We start from the raw sequence: 14682 nt of genomic DNA on the forward strand, positions 1-14682 counted from the left end.
TTTGTTGCTTCTTCTGTGTTTAGTGTTGGAATTCTTAAAAAAGAAGCATTAATCCAAGTGTGTCATTCCTTCCTTCAGCAAAGGCCCAAATCCAGTTGTCTTTGGAAAAAAACAGGTTCACATATTAATGCAAAAGGCTCCACACTGCACCAACATGGAATTTCTCTCAAAACCAGGATTATCAGATTAGATTAAATCCAGTTGTTCTGCCAGATGCTTGTCTTGCACCATTTTCCTCCTGTCCTCTGCTTAGAGAGAAATAGAGACATTTGTAGGTTGGATGTAGAGCATACCTAGCCTTACCACGTGCGTTAAATCTGAATTAAGTTCTACTACCTTCCCTTCCCAGAAGTATCTTGCAATAACAGTTTGAAAGGTGGTAGATTCTGGGTCTGAATAATGGGTCTGAATTCTGAATCTTGCCAATGTGATTATTCTTTGTTTCATCTCTTGAATGATCAGATAAAGAGTTGTTTGGAAGTATAAAAAGGTTTAATTACTACCTATAAGTGCTGCAAGTAGTACTGTACATGGTACTTTTTCATTTTTTCATTGAGAATATACTTTAGCTTCCCTGTGTCCTAGAGCTTTGTCTTCTTCTAGCTTACTTGCACTCAGATGGTTTATAACCACCCTTTGTTGCTGAGTGGAAGCCTCATCTTAAACTCTGCTTGACTGAAGTTTCATGGCCTTAAGATGTATTGTACACTTATGAGGAAATTATTGACTGGAAAAGAAAAGTCCTTTTGTGTTGGACCCTGCTTCCTCATCTCTGGGTTTCCCTGTTTTTCTCTTGAATATCAGCAGACTGGGAAGACTTAAATGGTTTTATGTCATAGATGAACAGTGAGAGTACCAACAGTGGCTACACAAACGTTGTCGAGCACACCATGCACACTGTCCAGATAGGTGAAGCATTTAGTGTTTTCAGCTGCCACTGTATCTCTTCTGTACCCTCTGGTATCAACTCGGGTGCTTAAAGATAGCCACTCATACCCTCTGTATGTCACCCAGATATGTAAGACCCTCTGTATGTCACCCAGATATGTAAGCCCCTTTTTCCTACAGAACATTTGGAAAATCTGGTATTCCTTTTCTCAAACAGGGGTATTGAGAACAGCTCAGCCAGTCCATGAGCCAGGCCGGTCTTTCAAAATCAAGGCTACTGTCTTGGCCAGCTGAAGGCCAGACACCTTGTATGTCCTTGACTCTTTGTGGCCATGCTATTAATCTGTTGGGTGACCTCACTTCTTCCATAAATTCTTTTTGTTCCAAGAAAATCCTTGGACATAAGGAGCAGAACTTTACCTCTGCTATCTTCCTGAATGGCAGTGCTAGTTTTTGATATTAAATGCAGACATTTCTCCAGGATAGGCACTTTAAAACATCATTGTTGTTCTACATCACTGAAGACACTAACATTTATCCACTGTTTCCATCATCGTAGTGTTTGAAGGTTTCCTAGAAACTATATTCTCTTTTCTCCAATCTCATAGGTCCATATCCTCTAGCATATCATTGTGAGTCTGTCTCCATAAATAATTCTGTTGCTCAGCACTGTGGCCATTAAACCCCTTGTGGCTGTTTAGCACTTGATATGAAGCTACTGCTACTGATTTACTTAATGCTTCATTTTTTGAAAATTGAAATTTTAAAATGTAGCAAGGGGCTATGCACTGAACAGAAAAATGTCCCTGTTTCTTGGCCTTCATGTCTATCAACTCATGAATCACTAGAGAGTCATACACACTGCCAAGGATGAGACTCCAGAGAAAGCAAAGAATTCACATCACTACTATCAGGCTGAGCAATGGGGCATATTCAGAAGGACCAAGTCCATGAAATGAATACCAGCTGGCTCTGAACTGTCCAACAAGGTCACTGCCCCCATACCACATCCCTCAATCCCAAGGTCTCTGCATGCAAACTGTGCACATTCTTGTTTCATCACTGTTAGCCCCCTACGAAGTACACTCCAGAAGAGAGCCAAAAACACACACAACACTGAGGCTTTCATGACATTTCTGCACTGCCAGGTAGGTGGATATTTCCTGGTGGCATGGCACATTCACAGCCTGTCCTAGGATGCTTGGGATTTTGCACAGACAACCTATCTTAACATGTCTCATGTTTTGTTTCACATTGTGCCAGTGTATGTCACCTTTGGGGACAGAGCATGCTGCCTGGCAGGCTGATCCTGGGCAGCACTGGCCCAGACCTTCCTGGATCTCCTAACCACATGTGTAGAAGTGCAACAGGTTCTCTGTGCCTCTTCCTCCTTTGGGTTTCTTCCCTTCTTTTCAGGATCTTAGCCTCCTCACCATCCCAGGTCTGCCGTAGCTATGTCCACTATTTCGACTGGCTGGCCCACATCCCCACAGACTGTGGGGTACACAGGCAGTGGTTTCAAAGCCTCACCCCACCTGATTTTCTCTGGGTGAATCCTCAGACCATGTACTACCTCTTCTTGATCCAAACACACACACAGCAACAACATAGTAGAATGATGAGCGTGTTTTGTATTTGGTCTTATTGCAGATTTCTGGAGCCATGGTCTGGAGTTATCACTGGCTATCTTTTGCTCATTCCCATCCTGGCCAGGAGCACTGTGGCAATGTGTCAACCAACCACACTCAGACTCGGGAGGCCTTGTGCCTCCACTTCGGGTTACTCAGCACCTCCTCTCCTGTCACCTTCATCTCTGCATCTGCCTGGGCTGGACACACACAAACACAGACACACATAAACACAGGCAACACAAGCACACATGTGTACACAAACATATGTTCAGCACAGGGACACAAACACAAATAGAGAATACAGGTGTTTCAGTAGCTGAAGATGCCCATGTCCAGCAATATCAGATATGGCATCAGTAGGCACCAAGTCTTGCTCTTGGGGCTTCCTGTCCACCTCCTCCCTGAGCTCTTCCATATTTTCCCAAGGCAGCCTTAAGCTGCTTCCAGTGCTGCATGTGTGGTGGTGGTGAGACGCCAAGTCTTGGATCTGGAAATTCACAGAAGATCCCAAAGTCAGAACTCACATGCACTAGGACCCCAGAGAGGACACCCTTTCAATTATAGGCCTTCCCAGGGTAAGAGCCAGGTGTGAAGGGCTCAGGCCATCATAAACTCAGTGAACATCAGGAGGCTGGGGAATGGTGGGCCCTACTTAAGGATGATTCTAACAAAGATACTTGATTTACCCTGCCTCTCATAGTATCACATAGGACTCTCATGCTGCCAGAACAGCTGATCTGAGGGAGACTTTCTTCACTCATGGACACATGAAGTGTGCATATGTGTGTGCATGTGTGCACATGCACATGCAGCCAAAAACCCCAACATCAATTGCCAACTGTGCACAGGCCCAAGGCAATCCCACCTCAGCAATCTGTGTGTGTGTGTGTGTGTGTGTGTGTGTGCGTGTGTGTGTGTGTGCAGCCAAGAACTCTGTGCAGAGTTCCAAAGCAACACCAACTCAGCAATCATGTTAGATTCTGGGAAGTTGTGGCCTGACAACCAGGTGAGAAATTTAAAGCTCATGGTGTCCAGCCTGCGGCTGAATGCTCCCCATTCAAATTCCCAGAACCAGTGGACTGGAGTGGAGTGATATGCCCTATACCCTGCAGAAAGACATGGGAGGCAAGGGCAGATTCCCAACCATGGATCATCCACACCCTTGCACACCCACACTTACCACCCCGTGAGCCACATTTTGCCAGAGATGCCAAGGTAATACTCCTTAATGATCATCGTGTTCAAAGAGTAGGGGTTGTCTTGAAAGGAAAAGATCAGCCTACAGAGAGACTGCAGATGGCTCTGCAACTGCACCTGCCAGGATAGAGAGGAGGAAAAAGGTGCAAAATTCTAGGGGCCTCATCTTGTCTCACAAGCAGGCATTAACAGATTCTCAGATGCCTCCAAAACGTCACAGAATAAGACCATGAATAACATGATCCCCCAACTCCCTGCCAGGTCCCCTACCAATCCAAAGTCAGTCTCCCTCACTGACCTTTTCTATCATGTAACTAAGGAAGTCTTCATCTTGGTTTCTGAACTTGATGGACACTAGAGTATGCTCATAATCTGCTTTAGGCCATTCAGGTCATATGTCGGGCAAAGAAGAGCAAAGAGCATCAACTCTAGTCTGGGAGGAAGAAGGACCTTGGAACAGACATCTGCAAGGATGCTGTGCACTCCCATTTGCCTGGCCACCAGTGATATCCTCAGGCCCTGCCATACCATCAGACATGGTCATGGCTCTGGGTTCCTTGTGGTGCTGTGCATCTGAGGTGGTCTCTATTCCCCAAGCAGGGGCTGTTTCTGACTGATACTGTCATCCTCCTGAGCTATGAGCTGGGTAGTGGCATGTCACTGCTTAAATGATCAGGAATTTCAGACTTGTGAAAAACCCTGTCTGAAAGCAAGGGGCTGGTGTCTCTGTGTGTGTGTATGTGCATATGTGTGACTGCCATGGCTCAGCTATTTCCTGGGTTTATTCACATTTACAACAATAACTGTCCTTGGAGGCTGCTCTGGTGTACTTTCTCTGGTTATTCCTGACCTAGAGGCCTTGGGTGCTGTTCCTCCTCAGATGCAGGCCTGCAAGAGACATCCAAAGTCATGGCTGTGACACTTACAGGTGTGGCTCTGCCCAGAGACTACTCGGCTGTGCCCTTGGAGCCTGTCAATTGCCCATGACACTTCTTTCAGTGGCCTCTGGCACCCTTCATGTGCCCTGGCCCCCCTGCCTCCTCCTGCTCATACTCCTGCCACTCCTCCTCCTCCTGAGTAGCAGACCTGAAGGAGCAGTGGAAAGGATACAGATTTGACACAAAAGCCAGAGATGCCCTAGATGATGTCTCTTCTTTGAACCAGGTAACACTTCCGCTTCTCATGTTTCTTGTACATTAAACACTGCAGTTTTCTCATGCTCATAGCTCAGTTCTACCTCCAGGGCAGCCAGTGCCTTCAGCTCATTTATCGTTGGCCACTCACTCAGGCCTCAGTGCCTTTCCTGGCCCTGATCCTCCACCCTCTTCTCCTCCAGCTCCTGAAAGGACTGCTGTTCCTGCTCCTAATCCACCACAATCTCCACCTCTTTCATAATGTCCTCTGCCAGCAGCTGGAACATCCCCCACCCCAAATTCCTGCCATGTTACTATCCACTAGGACCCCACCATCATCTACCACCTCCACCCTGAATCAGATGGCCTCTTTGCCTTGCATGCCAACTCATACTGGAACGTTGCAGATTCACACAGCATCATGACGTCAGGATGTGTGGTCTCTGTCCCCTGAGCTCCTGGCTTCACAACTAAGATGGTCCTGAGTCCTGGGATGCTCCCGCCTTCCTCTGGCCACCTCTAACACTCCTCTTGGCCATAGCCATGACCCCCAGCTAGGATAGATGTGAAGGGACCGAACATAATAGACAGCAAGTGGTGCACAATTGTGGCCCAGGCTGCAGTAAGCTTGTGGGGGCCCACTAGCTCTTTGGGGGAAGGGAATGAGGGGGATATTCAGGAGGTGGGGAGTGGTGTTTTGGGGTGGCCTCAGGCTGAAGAAAATGGTGCCACACAGCCCAGGACATGGTGCATGGGCCCTGGGTGAGCAATCTAACATGTGGGATCCCTAGGCTGTGAGCCATGCCCAGGCTGCTGGGCCAAATTTAGACCAATTGCAGAGAGGGTAGTGGGCGGCACCCTTTTGGACACGCCCCTAGACCACTGGGCATCTTTTGTGGTCTGAGGCTCCAGCGCCCCCACATGTCCAGACTCTTCTCCATGAAGGTTGTGGCTTTCTTATCTAGAGCTATCCCAGGCGCTGTCATTGAACTGGCCTCTGGAAATTCAAACCACGTGTTACCACTCCACAATCCAAACAGCACACTCCTGTGTCACATGATACTGTCAATCACAGGGAAATCTCCCTCAGTATCCAAGAATATGCAGGGGTGCAAAGTGACTGGATGGTTTCCTTCATGGGACAGAGAGCCTGTTACTGTCCAGATGGTAGGGGAGTGGGAACAAACTAGCATGTTATATCTGCATTTTCTAGTTTTCAACAACAAAAACAGCAACAGCAACAAGAAAACACGAGACACACAAAGAAATACGTGGTGTCCGGTCACATATAAGGAAGTAAGTAATCGATATAAAGTATGGTTCAGAAAGCCTAGAAGCTGGACATAACATAGACTTTCCATCAGATAGTATAGATAAAAATAATACAAGAAACAATGTGTGTACATATATTTTTTAATTGTCAAGAATATTTCACTAGAGAATCAAGACGTACAGATTCTTTAAAAGAAAACCAGTGGAGATGAAAAGTGGAGTGGATGACTTCAAACTGTCTCTTTAAATCACTAATAGAACAATCCAAAAAGTCAAGAAAACACAAGACTGAAACTTTACAAATCGGAAAGTCTTAGGTATATACAGAAAACATGACCTATAAATAGAATAGAGAAAGGCTAATATTATTTCACTCATAATTTAATGAAGCACAAGTGAGTTTGACACAAAAATCAAAAGGATATCTGTCTCACAAGTCATATTCCAAACATTGAGATCATAGTGGGCAATAACAAGTAGTTCTCTAAGTATTCATTTCAGATTTACAACTTACACTCTAAAAGACCTAGTCTATGTCTTACTTTTCTCCTGTAAGCCAAACAAACAAACAAACAAACAAACACCACTTTTTTTTTTTTTTTGAGATTGAGGTTTTGCTTTATTTAATTTCATCATCTACAGCAGTCAATTCTCAAACTTGGATCTGAGACCTTTAAATTTAAAAATCATAACTGAGAACCCAATATAAGCTTACTAACAGTTTTCTTTTGATGGGTGAGAATACTAATGAAAATCACTGTCATATGCTACTGTTCTTATTTCAGCAAAGGTCATTTTTCAAAAATATTTAACAAGTAAAGCTGGAGGGAGACCTCTGGTGGTCCAATGACTAGGATTCAGGGCTTTTGCAGCAGTATTCTGGGTTTAAACCCTGACTGGGGATATATGATCCCACAAGCTGCAGTGCCATCAAAAACTAAAGAAAAAAAATGAAAGGAAAATAAGTAATCTAGCTCTATGAAATATATACAATAAAATATAAAGATAGCTTCTCATTTTACTACAGAACACTGAAAACTTCAGCCTGTAGCATAATCCCTGAAAACCTAGCACAGAGCCTTGAATACATACGGACTTCAAGGAAGACAGAAGGATGAGCTTTAGTATTTATCCAAATTATAAGAGAATATGTATTGCTTATTATATGTAAAATCAGAAAAGAAACAACCAGTCTTCCCACAGAACAAAGATACCATCACTCATCCAGATCCTGTCATCTTAAACATAAGTGGATCATAACAAATTTTGATGCCAAAAGAAAGAGAATCATAACTTGCTGCTGCTGCTGCTAAGTCACTTCAGTCGTGTCCGACTCTGTGTGACCCCATAGGCAGCAGCCTACCAGGCTCCCCCATCCCTGGAATTCTCCAGGCAAGAACACTGAAGTGGGTTGCCATTTCCTTCTCCAATGCATGAAAGTGAAAAGTGAAAGTGAAGTTGCTCAGTCGTGTCCGAATTCTCGACCCCATGAACTACAGCCTACCAGGCTCCTCCATCCATGGGATTTTTCAGGCAAGAGTACTGGAGTGGGGTGCCATTGTCTTCTCCACATAGCTGGCTAGAATAGGTCAAGTGCATTTTATTGCATCACTAAAATACTGATATTAATGAATTAATGATTCCTAAATTCAAGAAAATTATAATTTAAGCATAATTGTTTCCTGATAGTCTCGAAGACCAACCAATATAATATCTGAAGTATTTATCCAAATCTAGAAAAGAAAACTCACAGTATATTTAAAATGCAAACAAAAAATAATGTTTGATGTTAAGCCATACATAGTGTGATACAAAAAATACAATTCACTCATTGTGTGAAAAGTATCTGCTAAGAATTAGGTGAAAACTACAGATGATTGCATGTGTGTGTGTGTGTGTGCACGTGTGTGTGTGTCTTGTGTACATGTGCAGGTATGTGTTTATGATGTGTGTGTGTTCATGCTAATGAGACAAAGTCAAGTTATAGATAGTTACAGTATATTAAGCAAAAACTAAAGTTAGGCAGTTCAGTTTGTGTCAAATTTTCTAATTTAGTATATTAAATAATTTTACTTCAACTAAAGTCTTTTAAAATGACAAATGCATAGTTCTTTGTTACATTAATTACTTTTATTCACAAATTGCTCCAGGATTTTTCAGTTATTAAAAAAAATATAAATTAGTCATCTACACAAATATACCCATCTAGTTACCAATCTACATTGATTTAGGCCCCAAATCACTAACTGGAAAAGAATGACTCAAAAGAGTAAAATTGTTTTTTAATCTGAAAAATTAGGGTTGAAGGAACTTTTAAACAATGTAATCAATAAATGTGCCAAAATTGCTAAATAAGATGGCCTATCATTGTCCAATTTCAAATGTTCCTAACACCTCCTATAGCTGTTCTCATAAATCAAAATCTTACCCAGGACCATACACTATGTTTAATTAGCAATTAGGCTCTTTTGTCTCAAAAATAATTTTCAGGGATTTTTTTTTCTTTCTTTTATGGGTTAATATTTTTGTTAAGAGTCTAGGACATCTGTTTCATACTCAGAATTTACTTCCTCAAGTGCAAACAAAACTGGAATATGTCAAGCCTAGGTATCACAAATCATTCTTTCTAACTATAAGTCCTATTATGAAAGTTATAAAGGATTTCCTAATTTTATGCATTTATATTGCCACATGAATCACAATTTTCGAAGTCTTCAAAAATTCATGAAATCAGTCACTTGAAGCAAAGATACATTTTTAAAATAGAGTAGAATATATCTCTACACTGACCTTTTGTCTCAAGCTTCCTCGGATATGACATATCCTTGTCACACCATAAAACACATCGCTTCCAATTGCTTCCAACATTTTTATTACCTTAGCATATTCTTCAGAAGGGGCAAAAAAGAAAAAAAATAATTCTAAGATATTGTTCAATTTTTCTTAAAATTTACATTTTGTTATTAGTTTGATAATTGAAGTTTTAGTGCTACCTTTAGACCAAAAAATGATAATAAAAAAAAAAAAAGTTTAAGTATTATAACAAATGAGAACTGTCTCATGGTGACATGTAATATTTTTTTTTTCCATGAAAATGAGAGGACTCTCAAACAATGTCTATAGTCTCTTCCATCTACATTTATTTATTTACCCCCTTATTTTTAGAGCAAGTAAAAAACAACAAAAGTGAAGCTGTTAATCCAAAATCAAAAATTCTATTTCCACAAAATGCTATCTGCTACTGGGAATATTTAAGTTATCCACTAATCTGAGTTATAGTCTTCATGATTGCATGCTATACCTTTGGGCATCAAAACGGTTCATTTCAAACTGCACCCTAAACACTGACTTAGCAACATCTCACACTGAGTATTCCTCAAATTGTGGTTCTCCTTTCCCTCATTAACTACTGATAATAAACAGTGCGTTGTTCATAAAAAAAAACTTTTGCTTGAGAATATGTTGATGCTTATCTAACGTTCTTAAAATTGTATTTAAAGATAAAGTATCAAATGTTTAAAAACAATTATATCTAAGAATAGTCAAGAGGCCACCTGGTTCTACTGTCACTAGAAAACATTGACATATGCATTCACCAGTATGGGAGGATGTTTTCTTGACTTAAATGACAAAAGCAGGCATCAGCAAAGGGAAAAAAAAAAAAAACAGATAGTTAACATAAAATCGATACATGACTAATTTTGTTACTAAGGACTAACATCAAAGTGAGAGCCACTAGATCCATGATTAAAAGGTGCCTGCTCTTTGACCATTAAGATATGACCTAAATCAAATTCCTGATGATTATACAGTGAAAATGAGAAGTAGATTTAAGGACCTAGATCTGATAGAGTACATGATGAACTATGAATGGAGTTTTGTTGCTGAGAGCCAGCATGGGGAATCCCACCCATGGCAAAAGTCATGAGGAAAAGGGGTCTGACAAACGCAAAGGCGGGATCAGGTCTCAAGGGTCTCCCTGCACTTTTTCAAGCATCTATCCCCAGAACCAGAGTCTACCGGCTTTACTGTGTTATGCTTTCCACCAACTCCTCTGACAGTAACAGCGAGCTGTCCCCCCGCCACCTTTTTCTGGAAAAAGTTAATTTAGAGCTTTTAGATAATAAGTCTCCTGGGCATAATAAGAGTGTTTCAATCCAAAACCCCTCTGATGGCTTTCTAACCTGCCTGACAGGTTTGTCCAGACTCTTATAGCTGTGCATGTGATTGTTTGTGGCCTCCTGACCACGAGAGGCACAGAAAGCTTAAAACATTGTAGGAATGTAGGGGCTTCTGAGGAGTTAAAATAATTAGAATAGGACTGATTAAGGGTTTCATTGTTGAGCCAATACTTGCTGCCAAGTTTTCATATATTTTATTTGTTGATATAGTTGGTATGCAGAAAAAAACAGGGAGTAGCCCTGGTATTAGCAACATTAGATCTTTGCATTGAGTATTTTCTTTGTTATAACCCACTGCACCTTTGTTCTTCAGGAATGTAACTTTATTTCTTTGAGGGTGATACAGATTAAAGAAAAAACACTTCAAGGGAAAATGAGTTTTCTGGTTGATAGACATTTATCTAGGAAAAGAGCCATAAAAATGTTAACAAGCCCCCTGGCCAGAAGATGATGTAAATCCACCTGAGACCTTTTGTATATGGGAAGGTATGCAAAAAAAATAGCCTTGTCTCAATAAGGGTCAGGACTGCATCCCCTGCATAATTCTGCATATTCCATTATTTCTTTATGTACAACTTGGGGTATATAAGCTGCTTTTGAAAATAAAGCTGTGGGTCTGGCACCAATGCTTGGCTCCCCCATTTCATTCTTTTCTCCCTTTTCAGATTGAATTCCGATCTGAAGCACAGAGGCTCTCCATGTCTACTTATTTGTCCTGGATTTTAAGACCCATGCGAGAGGGAGCCCAAGGCGGGGCGCACTCCGCTATTCAAGAGGGTGCCAGTGGCCAACAGAGATGGTGCAAGCCCCTTGTCTCAGAGCTTTATGGTCTCCTGTGTAAACCAAGTGATTCATCCTCTTTTCTTCACTAATTTTCCTACTAGACTATTCTTTCCTAATCTCTCTTTATATCTCTAAATAAATAAATCTCTCCTTGCTGACTCTGTCCCTGCTTCAAATTCCCTGGATCCACCAAGTCTAGACACCAGCACTTTGTGACATTGTACACGAGAAGGGAATCAAGAACATCACTGAGAAAAATAAATACAAAAAAGCAAAATGGCTGTCTGATGAAGCCTTACAAAACTATGGGAAGAAGGGAATTGAGAAGCAAACGGAAAAAGGAAAGATATACACATTTGAATGCAGAGTTCCAAAAATAGCAAGGAGAGACAAGAAAGCCTTCCTCAGTGATAAGTGCAAAGAAATAGAGAAAAACAATAGGATGGAAAAGGCTAGAGAGCTCTTCAGGAAAATTAGAGATACTAAGGGTACATTTCATGCAAGATTTGCAAAATAAAGGATAGAAATGGTATGGACTTAAGAGAAGCAGAAGATATTAAGAAGAGGTGGCAAGAATACACAAAATTGTGCAGAAAAGATCTTCATGACCCAGATAATCATGATAGAATGTTCATTTACCTAGAAGCAGACATCCTGGAATGTGATGGGCCTTAGGAAACATCAACACAAACAAAGCTAGTGGAGGTGATGAAATACTTCTTTACTTCAGTTCAGTCACTCAGTTCTGTCCGACTCTTTGCGACCCCATGAATTGCAGCATGTCAGGACTCCCTGTCCATTATCAACTCCTGGAGTTCACTCAAACTCACGTACATTGAGTTGGTGATGCCATCCAGCCATCTCATCCTTGGTCATCCCCTTCTCCTCCTGCCTTCAATCCCTCCCATCATCAGTCTTTTCCAATGAGTCAACTCTTCACATGAGGTGGCCAAAGTGCTGGAGTTTCAGCTTTAGCATCATTTCTTCCAATATCATACCATTCCAGGGCTGATCTCCTTCAGAATGGACTGGTTGGATCTCCTTGCAGTCCAAGGGACTCTCAAGAGTCTTCTCCAACACCACAGTTCAAAAGCATCGATTATTCAGCACTCAGCTTTCTTCACAGTCTAACTTTCATATCCATACATGACCACTGGGAAAACCACAGCCTTGACTAGATGAACTTTTGTAGGCAAAGTAATGTCTCTGCTTTTGAATATGCAATCTAGGTTGGTCATAACTTTCCTTCCAAGGAGTAAGTGTCTTTTAATTTCATGGCCGCAATCACCATCTGCAGTGATTTGGGGGCCCAAAAAAAAAAAAAAGTCTGACATTGTTTCCACTGTTTCCCCATCTATTTCCCATGCAGTCATGGGACCAGATGCCATGATCTTCGTTTTCTGAATGTTGAGCTTTAAGTCAACATTATCACTCTCCTCTTTCATCAAGAGGCTTTTTAGTTCCTCTTCACTTTCTGCCATAAGGGTTGTGTAATCTGCATATCTGAGGTTATTGATAATTCTCCCAGCAATCTTCACTTCAGCTTGTGCTTATTCCAACTCAGCATTTCTCATAATTCCCTTTAAGTTATTTAAATTCCTAAAAGATGATGTTATGACAGTGCTACTCAAAATGCCAGCAAATTTGGAAAACTCAGCAGAGGCCAGGGTACTGGAAACTTAAGTGTTCATTCCAATCCCAAAGAAAGCCAATGCCGAAGAATGCTCAAACTATCAGATAATTGCACTCATCTCACACCTTAGCAAAGTGATGCTCAAAATTCTCAAGCTAGGCTTAAGTAATACATCAACCATGAACTTGAAGACATTCAAATTGGTTTTCAAAAAGGCAGAGAAACCAGAGATCAAGTTGCCAACATCTGCAGGATCATAGAAAAACCAAGTAAGTTCCAGGAGGGTGGGGGGAACAAAACAAAGTATCTCTGATTTATTGACGATGGCAAACCCTTTGCGTGGATCACAATAAACTGTGGAAAATTCTGAAAGGAATGGGAATACCAGACCACCTGACCTGCCTCTTGAGAAATCTGTATGCAGGTCAGGAAGCAACAGTTAGAACTGGACATGGAACAAGAGACTGATTCCAAATAGGAAAAGGAGTTTCTCAAGGCTGTCTATTGCCACCCTGCTTATTGAACTTCTATGCACTGTATATCATGAGAAACTTTGGGCGGGATGAAGCACAAGCTTGAATCAGATATTCAGATGATGCCACCCTTATGGCAGAAAGTGAAGAAGAACTAAAGTTCTTCTTGATGAAATTAAAAGAGGAGAGTGGAACATTTGGCTTAAAGCTCAATATTCATAAAATTGAGATCATGGCATTTGGTCCTGTCACTTCATGGCAAATAGATAGGGAAACATTGGAAACAGGCTACTCATACCGTTTCTAAGTCACCCAGATATGTAAGATCCTAGTTCTTATACAGCACCTGGAAACATCCCTTATTCCTCCAATCAAACCTGGTTATTGGTAACAGCTCAGCCAGTCCATGAACCAGGCAGTCCTGTCAAAATCCAGACTACTGTCTGGGCCAGCTGCAGTCTTTATCTTGGTTGCAGTACACCAAAGCAGCCTCAGCAGTTATTGGTGTAAATGTGGATGACCCCAGGATATAGCTGAGACATGGGAGTCACACACAAATGCACACACTCGTGTACACATACACACAGACACCAACCCCTTTGCTTTCAGACATGGTCTGACAATGCAAGTCTGACCATGGTCTTACTGCAAGTTTGACCATGTAAGCAGTAACATGGCACTACCCAGCATACCCAGGTCTGGAGAAGAACAGTAGCAGTAAGAAAGAGCCCCTGTTTTGGAAATGCAGACTGTCTCATATCCACAACAGTACAAGGAACTCAGTTTCATGGGCCTTTCTGATGGTACAGCAGGGCCTGAGGACATCAGTGTTGGTCAGTTCATTCCTGACATAGAGGCCTCAGGTGCTGCACTCCCTCAGATGCAGGCATAAAGGAGACACTCAAAGGCATGACTGAAATGCTTGCAAGTGTGGTCCTGCCCAGACCCTACTCGCCTGTGCTTTTGAGCCTTCCAATTGCCCAGGACCACACTTCCTTGAGGGGCCTCCATGTGCCCTTCCTGTGCCCTTGCCCTCACCCCTCTTCCTGCTCCTACAATGCCCCTCATCCTCTTCCTGAGCAGCGGACCCCAAGGAACAGCAGAAAGGATACAGCTTTGGCCTAAAAGTCAGGGATGCTCTGGATGATGGTGATCCTCTGAGCCAAGTGATGCTTCCTCCTCTGATGGTTCTTGCACATGAACCGAACCCAGGGCCTGCAGTTTTTGTCAGTTTTGCAGTGTTTTGTCAGTTTTGCAGTGTTCAGTTACACCTGTAGGGCAGCCAGTGCCTGAAGGGCATCTAATACCCAGTGCTCACTTAGGCTTCCGTGCCTTTCCTGGCCCTGCTCCTCCACCATCTTCTCCTCCATCTCCTGGGAGGACCCCTGTTCCCACTCCTCATCCGTCAAAACCTCCACCTCCTCAATAATGTCTTCTACTAGCAGCTGGAACTCCCATCCGATCCCCGCCATGTCTCCATTCAACAGGATT

At 42.2% G+C, this 14682-nt stretch overlaps 1 pseudogene; it reads right to left on the reverse strand.

Moving 5' to 3' along the window:
* Positions 1 to 48: 48 nt before the first annotated feature.
* LOC132658936 (testis-specific Y-encoded protein 1-like) overlaps positions 49 to 14682 on the reverse strand; it is a 36994-nt pseudogene continuing 22360 nt past the window's right edge.

The sequence above is a fragment of the Ovis aries genome, chromosome Y, assembly GCF_016772045.2.
Source record: "Ovis aries strain OAR_USU_Benz2616 breed Rambouillet chromosome Y, ARS-UI_Ramb_v3.0, whole genome shotgun sequence".
NCBI lineage: Eukaryota > Metazoa > Chordata > Mammalia > Artiodactyla > Bovidae > Ovis > Ovis aries.